Below are 9,236 nucleotides of genomic sequence, written 5' to 3'. Positions count from 1 at the left end.
ATATTTCCATGCTGAATTGAGTTGTTCTGGGTCAAATATGAAGGCAAACCCACTTTCCCTTCAGTATTTTGCTGCAATTGGCAGAAATCAGCTCTTTTGGCCTGAAAATGCTTTTAAGCGCATAAAAATATTCCACTCTTGATTTCTGGCTAAATAAAAGCTGTTGCAATTACATTTCCATGCTGAACTGAGTTGTTCTGGGAAAAATATGAAGGCAACCCCACTTTCCTTTCGGTATTTTGCTGCATTTGGCAGAAACAAGCATATTTGCTCATTCGGCCAGAAAATGCTTGTAAGCGCATTAAAATTTACACTCTTGATTTCTGGCTAAATTAAAGCTGTTGCAATGATATTTCCATGCTGAACTGAGTTGTTCTGGGTCAAATATGAAGGCAAACCCACTTTCCCTTCAGTATTTTGCTACATTTGGAAGAAATCAGCTCATTCGGCGTGAAAATGCTTTTAAGCGCATAAAAACTTACACTCTTGATTTCTGGCTAAATAAAAGCTGTTGCAATGACATTTAAATGCTGAACTGAGTTGTTCTGGGTCAAATATGAAGGCAAACCCACTTTCCCTTCAGTATTTTGCTGCAATTGGCAGAAACAAGCATATTTGCTCATTCGGCCTAAAAGACTTCCACTCTTGATTTCTGGCTAAATAAAAGCTGTTGCAATGATATTTCCATGCTGAATTGAGTTGTTCTGGGTCAAATATGAAGGCAAACCCACCTTCCCTTCAGTATTTTGCTGCAATTGGCAGAAACAAGCATATTTGCTCATTCGGCCAGAAAATGCTTGTAAGCGCATATAAATTTATACTCTTGATTTCTGGCTAAAAAAAAGCTGTTGCAATGACATTTCCATGCTGAATTGAGTTGTTCTGGGTCAAATATGAAGGCAAACCCACTTTCCCTTCAGTATTTTGCGACAATTGGCAGAAACGAGCATATTTGTTCATTCGGCCTGAAAATGCTTTTAAGCGCATAAAAACTTACACTCTTGATTTCTGGCTAAATAAAAGCTGTTGCAATGATATTTTCATGCTGAACTGAGTTGTTCTGGGTCAAATATGAAGGCAAACCCATTTTCCCTTCAGTATTTTGCTGCAATTGGCAGAAACAAGCATATTTGCTCATTCGGCCTAAAAAACTTCCACTCTTGATTTCTGGCTAAATAAAAGCTGTTGCAATGATATTTTCATGCTGAACTGAGTTGTTCTGGGTCAAATATGAAGGCAAACCCACTTTCCCTTCAGTATTTTGTGACAATTGGCAGAAGTCAGCTCTTTTGGCCTTAAAATGCTTTTAAGCGCATAAAAATATTCCACTCTTGATTTCTGGCTAAATAAAAGCTGTTGCAATTACATTTCCATGCTGAACTGAGTTGTTCTGGGAAAAATATGAAGGCAACCCCACTTTCCTTTCGGTATTTTGCTGCATTTGGCAGAAACAAGCATATTTGCTCATTCGGCCAGAAAATGCTTGTAAGCGCATTAAAATTTACACTCTTGATTTCTGGCTAAATTAAAGCTGTTGCAATGATATTTCCATGCTGAACTGAGTTGTTCTGGGTCAAATATGAAGGCAAACCCACTTTCCTTTCAGTATTTTGCTACAATTGGCAGAAATCAGCTCATTCGGCCTGAAAATGCTTTTAAGCGCGTAAAAACTTACACTCTTGATTTCTGGCTAAATAAAAGCTGTTGCAATGATATTTCCATGCTGAACTGAGTTGTTCTGGGTCAAATATGAAGGCAAACCCACTTTCCTTTCAGTATTTTGCTACAATTGGCAGAAATCAGCTTATTTGGCCTGAAAATGCTTTTAAGTGCTTAAAAATCTTCCACTCTTGATTTCTGGCTAAATAAAAGCTGTTGCAATGATATTTTCATGCTGAACTGAGTTGTTCTGGGTCAAATATGAAGGCAAACCCACTTTCGTTTCGGTATTTTGCTGCATTTGGCAGAAATCAGCTCATTCGGCGTGAAAATGCTTTTAAGCGCATAAAAACTTAAAATCTTGATTTCTGGCTAAATAAAAGCTGTTGCAATGATATTTTCATGCTGAACTGAGTGGTTCTGGGTCAAATATGAAGGCAAACCCACTTTCATTTCAGTATTTTGCAACAATTGGTAGAAATCAGCTCATTCGGCCTGAAAATGCTTTTAAGCGCATAAAAACTTAAAATCTTGATTTCTGGCTAAATAAAAGCTGTTGCAATAAAATTTCCATGCTGAACTGAGTTGTTCTGGGTCAAATATGAAGACAAACCCACTTTCCCTTCAGTATTTTGCTGAAATTGGCAGAAACAAGCATATTTGCTCATTCGGCCAGAAAATGCTTGTAAGCGCATAAAAACTTACACTCTTGATTTCTGGCTAAATAAAAGCTGTTGCAATGATATTTAAATGCTGAACTGAGTTGTTCTGGGTCAAATATGAAGGCAAACCCACTTTCCCTTCAGTATTTTGCTGCAATTGGCAGAAATCAGCTCATTTGGCCTGAAAATGCTTTTAAGTGCATAAAAATATTCGACTCTTGATTTCTGGCTAAATAAAAGCTATTGCAATGAAATTTCCATGCTGAATTGAGTTGTTCTGGGTCAAATATGAAGGCACACCCACTTTCGTTTCGGTATTTTGCTGCATTTGGCAGAAACAAGCATATTTGCTCATTCGGCCAGAAAAACTTCCACTCTTGATTTCTGGCTAAATAAAAGCTGTTGCAATTATATTTCCATGCTGAATTGAGTTGTTCTGGGTCAAATATGAAGGCAAACCCACTTTCCCTTCAGTATTTTGCTGCAATTGGCAGAAATCAGCTCTTTTGGCCTGAAAATGCTTTTAAGCGCATAAAAATATTCCACTCTTGATTTCTGGCTAAATAAAAGCTGTTGCAATTACATTTCCATGCTGAACTGAGTTGTTCTGGGAAAAATATGAAGGAAAACCCACTTTCCTTTCGGTATTTTGCTGCATTTGGCAGAAACAAGCATATTTGCTCATTCGGCCAGAAAATGCTTGTAAGCGCATTAAAATTTACACTCTTGATTTCTGGCTAAATTAAAGCTGTTGCAATGATATTTCCATGCTGAACTGAGTTGTTCTGGGTCAAATATGAAGGCAAACCCACTTTCCTTTCAGTATTTTGCTACAATTGGCAGAAATCAGCTCATTCGGCCTGAAAATGCTTTTAAGCGCATAAAAACTTCCACTCTTGATTTCTGGCTAAATAAAAGCTGTTGCAATGACATTTAAATGCTGAACTGAGTTGTTCTGGGTCAAATATGAAGGCAAACCCAATTTCCCTTCAGTATTTTGCTGCAATTGGCAGAAACAAGGATATTTGCTCATTCGGCCTAAAAGACTTCCACTCTTGATTTCTGGCTAAATAAAAGCTGTTGCAATGATATTTCCATGCTGAATTGAGTTGTTCTGGGTCAAATATGAAGGCAAACCCACTTTCCCTTCAGTATTTTGCTACAATTGGCAGAAATCAGCTTATTTGGCCTGAAAATGCTTTTAAGCGCTTAAAAATCTTCCACTCTTGATTTCTGGCTAAAAAAAACCTGTTGCAATGACATTTCCATGCTGAATTGAGTTGTTCTGGGTGAAATATGAAGGCAAACCCACTTTCCTTTCAGTATTTTGCTACAATTGGCAGAAATCAGCTCATTCGGCCTGAAAATGCTTTTAAGCGCATAAAAACTTACACTCTTGATTTCTGGCTAAATAAAAGCTGTTGCAATGATATTTTCATGCTGAACTGAGTTGTTCTGGGTCAAATATGAAGGCAAACCCACTTTCCCTTCAGTATTTTGCGACAATTGGCAGAAACGAGCATATTTGTTCATTCGGCCTGAAAATGCTTTTAAGCGCATAAAAACTTACACTCTTGATTTCTGGCTAAATAAAAGCTGTTGCAATGATATTTTCATGCTGATCTGAGTTGTTCTGGGTCAAATATGAAGGCAAACCCACTTTCCCTTCAGTATTTTGCTGCAATTGGCAGAAATCAGCTCATTTGGCCTGAAAATGCTTTTAAGCACATAGAAACTTACACTCTTGATTTCTGGCTAAATAAAAGCTGTTGCAATTACATTTCCATGCTGAACTGAGTTGTTCTGGGACAAATATGAAGGCAAACCCACTTTCCTTTCGGTATTTTGCTGCATTTGGCAGAAATAAGCATATTTGCTCATTCGGCCTAAAAAACTTCCATTCTTCATTTCTGGCTAAATAAAAGCTGTTGCAATAATATTTCCATGCTGAACTGAGTTGTTCTGGGTCAAATATGAAGGCAAACCCACTTTCCCTTCAGTATTTTGCTGCAATTGGCAGAAACAAGCATATTTGCTCATTCGGCCAGAAAAACTTCCACTCTTGATTCCTGGCTAAATAAAAGCTGTTGCAATTATATTTCCATGCTGAATTGAGTTGTTCTGGGTCAAATATGAAGGCAAACCCACTTTCCTTTCGGTATTTTGCTGCATTTGGCAGAAATAAGCATATTTGCTCATTCGGCCTAAAAAGCTTCCATTCTTCATTTCTGGCTAAATAAAAGCTGTTGCAATAATATTTCCATGCTGAACTGAGTTGTTCTGGGTCAAATATGAAGGCAAACCCACTTTCCCTTCAGTATTTTGCTGCAATTGGCAGAAATCAGCTTATTTGTCCTGAAATTGCTTTTAAGAGCATAAAAACTTACACTCTTGATTTCTGGCTAAATAAAAGCTGTTGCAATTACATTTCCATGCTGAACTGAGTTGTTCTGGGTCAAATATGAAGGCAAACCCACTTTCCTTTCAGTATTTTGCTACAATTGGCAGAAATCAGCACATTCGGCCTGAAAATGCTATTAAGCGCATAAAAACTTACACTCTTGATTTCTGGCTAAATAAAAGCTGTTGCAATTACATTTCCATGCTGAACTGAGTTGTTCTGGGTCAAATATGAAGGCAAACCCACTTTCCTTTCAGTATTTTGCTGCAATTGGCAGAAATCAGCTCATTCGGCCTAAAAATGCTTTTAAGCGCATAAAAACTTCCACTCTTGATTTCTGGCTAAATAAAAGCTGTTGCAATAATATTTCCATGCTGAACTGAGTTGTTCTGGGTCAAATATGAAGGCAAACCCACTTTCCCTTCAGTATTTTGCTGCAATTGGCAGAAACAAGCATATTTGCTCATTCGGCCAGAAAAACTTCCACTCTTGATTTCTGGCTAAATAAAAGCTGTTGCAATGATATTTCCATGCTGAACTGAGTTGTTCTGGGTCAAATATGAAGGCAAACCCACTTTACCTTCAGTATTTTGCTGCAATTGGCAGAAATCAGCTTATTTGGCCTGAAAATGCTTTTAAGCACATAAAAATATTCCACTCTTGATTTCAGGCTAAATAAAAGCTGTTGCAATTACATTTCCATGCTGAACTGAGTTGTTCTGGGACAAATATGAAGGCAAACCCACTTTCCTTTCAATATTTTGCTACAATTGGCAGAAATCAGCTTATTTGGCCTGAAAATGCTTTTAAGCGCTTAAAAATCTTCCACTCTTGATTTCTGGCTAAAAAAAAGCTGTTGCAATGATATTTCCATGCTGGACTGAGTTGTTCTGGGTCAAATATGAAGGCAAACCCACTTTCCCTTCAGTATTTTGCTGCAATTGGCAGAAACAAGCATATTTGCTCATTCGGCCAGAAAAACTTCCACTCTTGATTTCTGGCTAAATAAAAGCTGTTGCAATTATATTTCCATGCTGAATTGAGTTGTTCTGGGTCAAATATGAAGGCAAACCCACTTTCCCTTCAGTATTTTGCTGCAATTGGCAGAAATCAGCTCTTTTGGCCTGAAAATGCTTTTAAGCGCATAAAAATATTCCACTCTTGATTTCTGGCTAAATAAAAGCTGTTGCAATTACATTTCCATGCTGAACTGAGTTGTTCTGGGAAAAATATGAAGGAAAACCCACTTTCCTTTCGGTATTTTGCTGCATTTGGCAGAAACAAGCATATTTGCTCATTCGGCCAGAAAATGCTTGTAAGCGCATTAAAATTTACACTCTTGATTTCTGGCTAAATTAAAGCTGTTGCAATGATATTTCCATGCTGAACTGAGTTGTTCTGGGTCAAATATGAAGGCAAACCCAATTTCCCTTCAGTATTTTGCTGCAATTGGCAGAAACAAGGATATTTGCTCATTCGGCCTAAAAGACTTCCACTCTTGATTTCTGGTTAAATAAAAGCTGTTGCAATGATATTTCCATGCTGAATTGAGTTGTTCTGGGTCAAATATGAAGGCAAACCCACTTTCCCTTCAGTATTTTGCTGCAATTGGCAGAAATCAGCTTATTTGTCCTGAAATTGCTTTTAAGAGCATAAAAACTTACACTCTTGATTTCTGGCTAAATAAAAGCTGTTGCAATTACATTTCCATGCTGAACTGAGTTGTTCTGGGTCAAATATGAAGGCAAACCCACTTTCCTTTCAGTATTTTGCTACAATTGGCAGAAATCAGCACATTCGGCCTGAAAATGCTATTAAGCGCATAAAAACTTACACTCTTGATTTTTGGCTAAATAAAAGCTGTTGCAATGACATTTAAATGCTGAACTGAGTTGTTCTGGGTCAAATATGAAGGCAAACCCACTTTCCTTTCAGTATTTTGCTACAATTGGCTGAAATCAGCTCATTCGGCCTAAAAATGCTTTTAAGCGCATAAAAACTTCCACTCTTGATTTCTGGCTAAATAAAAGCTGTTGCAATAATATTTCCATGCTGAACTGAGTTGTTCTGGGTCAAATATGAAGGCAAACCCACTTTCCCTTCAGTATTTTGCTGCAATTGGCAGAAACAAGCATATTTGCTCATTCGGCCAGAAAAACTTCCACTCTTGATTTCTGGCTAAATAAAAGCTGTTGCAATTATATTTCCATGCTGAATTGAGTTGTTCTGGGTCAAATATGAAGGCAAACCCACTTTCCCTTCAGTATTTTGCTGCAATTGGCAGAAATCAGCTCTTTTGGCCTGAAAATGCTTTTAAGCGCATAAAAAAATTCCACTCTTGATTTCTGGCTAAATAAAAGCTGTTGCAATTACATTTCCATGCTGAACTGAGTTGTTCTGGGAAAAATATGAAGGAAAACCCACTTTCCTTTCGGTATTTTGCTGCATTTGGCAGAAACAAGCATATTTGCTCATTCGGCCAGAAAATGCTTGTAAGCGCATTAAAATTTACACTCTTGATTTCTGGCTAAATTAAAGCTGTTGCAATGATATTTCCATGCTGAACTGAGTTGTTCTGGGTCAAATATGAAGGCAAACCCACTTTCCTTTCAGTATTTTGCTACAATTGGCAGAAATCAGCTCATTCGGCCTGAAAATGCTTTTAAGCGCATAAAAACTTCCACTCTTGATTTCTGGCTAAATAAAAGCTGTTGCAATGACATTTAAATGCTGAACTGAGTTGTTCTGGGTCAAATATGAAGGCAAACCCAATTTCCCTTCAGTATTTTGCTGCAATTGGCAGAAACAAGGATATTTGCTCATTCGGCCTAAAAGACTTCCACTCTTGATTTCTGGCTAAATAAAAGCTGTTGCAATTATATTTCCATGCTGAATTGAGTTGTTCTGGGTCAAATATGAAGGCAAACCCACTTTCCCTTCAGTATTTTGCTGCAATTGGCAGAAATCAGCTCTTTTGGCCTGAAAATGCTTTTAAGCGCATAAAAAAATTCCACTCTTGATTTCTGGCTAAATAAAAGCTGTTGCAATTACATTTCCATGCTGAACTGAGTTGTTCTGGGAAAAATATGAAGGAAAACCCACTTTCCTTTCGGTATTTTGCTGCATTTGGCAGAAACAAGCATATTTGCTCATTCGGCCAGAAAATGCTTGTAAGCGCATTAAAATTTACACTCTTGATTTCTGGCTAAATTAAAGCTGTTGCAATGATATTTCCATGCTGAACTGAGTTGTTCTGGGTCAAATATGAAGGCAAACCCACTTTCCTTTCAGTATTTTGCTACAATTGGCAGAAATCAGCTCATTCGGCCTGAAAATGCTTTTAAGCGCATAAAAACTTCCACTCTTGATTTCTGGCTAAATAAAAGCTGTTGCAATGACATTTAAATGCTGAACTGAGTTGTTCTGGGTCAAATATGAAGGCAAACCCAATTTCCCTTCAGTATTTTGCTGCAATTGGCAGAAACAAGGATATTTGCTCATTCGGCCTAAAAGACTTCCACTCTTGATTTCTGGCTAAATAAAAGCTGTTGCAATGATATTTCCATGCTGAATTGAGTTGTTCTGGGTCAAATATGAAGGCAAACCCACTTTCCCTTCAGTATTTTGCTACAATTGGCAGAAATCAGCTTATTTGGCCTGAAAATGCTTCTAAGCGCTTAAAAATCTTCCACTCTTGATTTCTGGCTAAAAAAAAGCTGTTGCAATGACATTTCCATGCTGAATTGAGTTGTTCTGGGTGAAATATGAAGGCAAACCCACTTTCCTTTCAGTATTTTGCTACAATTGGCAGAAACGAGCATATTTGTTCATTCGGCCTGAAAATGCTTTTAAGCGCATAAAAACTTACACTCTTGATTTCTGGCTAAATAAAAGCTGTTGCAATGATATTTTCATGCTGATCTGAGTTGTTCTGGGTCAAATATGAAGGCAAACCCATTTTCCCTTCAGAATTTTGCTGCAATTGGCAGAAACAAGCATATTTGCTCATTCGGCCTAAAAAACTTCCACTCTTGATTTCTGGCTAAATAAAAGCTGTTGCAATGATATTTCCATGCTGAACTGAGTTGTTCTGGGTCAAATATGAAGGCAAACCCATTTTCCTTTCAGTATTTTGCTGCAATTGGCAGAAACAAGCATATTTGATCATTCGGCCAGAAAAACTTCCACTCCTGATTTCTGGCTAAATAAAAGCTGTTGCAATGATATTTCCATGCTGAATTGAGTTGTTCTGGGTCAAATATGAAGGCAAACCCACTTTCCCTTCAGTATTTTGCTGCAATTGGCAGAAATCAGCTCTTTTGGCCTGAAAATGCTTTTAAGCGCATAAAAATATTCCACTCTTGATTTCTGGCTAAATAAAAGCTGTTGCAATTACATTTCCATGCTGAACTGAGTTGTTCTGGGACAAATATGAAGGCAAACCCACTTTCCTTTCGGTATTTTGCTGCATTTGGCAGAAACAAGCATATTTGCTCATTCAGCCTAAAAAACTT

Source organism: Channa argus, unplaced genomic scaffold, assembly GCF_033026475.1.
Source record: "Channa argus isolate prfri unplaced genomic scaffold, Channa argus male v1.0 Contig005, whole genome shotgun sequence".
NCBI classification, from domain to species: Eukaryota; Metazoa; Chordata; class Actinopteri; order Anabantiformes; family Channidae; genus Channa; species Channa argus.
This window is presented reverse-complemented; position numbering follows the sequence as displayed.